The following is a 443-nucleotide window of genomic DNA, read 5'->3' as shown; positions in this document are numbered from 1 at the left end:
AGAGTTTTCCCCACTCATCTGGTTGAGTTGTACTGACCCCCAAAAACTGTAGTCCCGCTGATGCCTTGCCCCCTGGCTGAGGCCCAGCAGCAGCAGCCAGATTTGGGGATGGGGCACCAGAGCTCCAGTCACAAGGCATTTAGAGGAGCATTACGGCCATAGGGATCACCTGAAATGTGATACTTATATTGTTTTTAACTGGAAAAATTTTCTTGTTCAGATATCTTGTACAGGAACCACTACCCCCTTACATGACTGATCATTATCACCACTTGGCAGACATATCTGATAAATGACAAAAAGTTGGCCAACAGCTATACATAGATCTTGTACTTATCAAATGGCAGTGAATGCCAACACACTATGAAATTAAAAAAGAAAAAAGGAAAAATCCTTCATCTCTATGTCTAAAGACTAGGCACATCACTCCCCTTGCCTTTGCC

The 443-nt window shown here is 43.6% G+C and overlaps 1 protein-coding gene across 1 annotated transcript in view; it reads right to left on the bottom strand.

The window, feature by feature from the left end:
- Positions 1-443, bottom strand: part of LOC119591556 (probable RNA-binding protein 19) — a gene marked incomplete in the record, with an annotated part of 63,063 nt that overhangs the window by 36,383 nt on the left and 26,237 nt on the right.

This window comes from Penaeus monodon, chromosome 28, assembly GCF_015228065.2.
Source record: "Penaeus monodon isolate SGIC_2016 chromosome 28, NSTDA_Pmon_1, whole genome shotgun sequence".
Taxonomy (NCBI): domain Eukaryota; kingdom Metazoa; phylum Arthropoda; class Malacostraca; order Decapoda; family Penaeidae; genus Penaeus; species Penaeus monodon.
The sequence above is the reverse complement of the archived record's forward strand: the minus strand, read 5'-3'. Positions and strand labels throughout refer to the sequence as shown.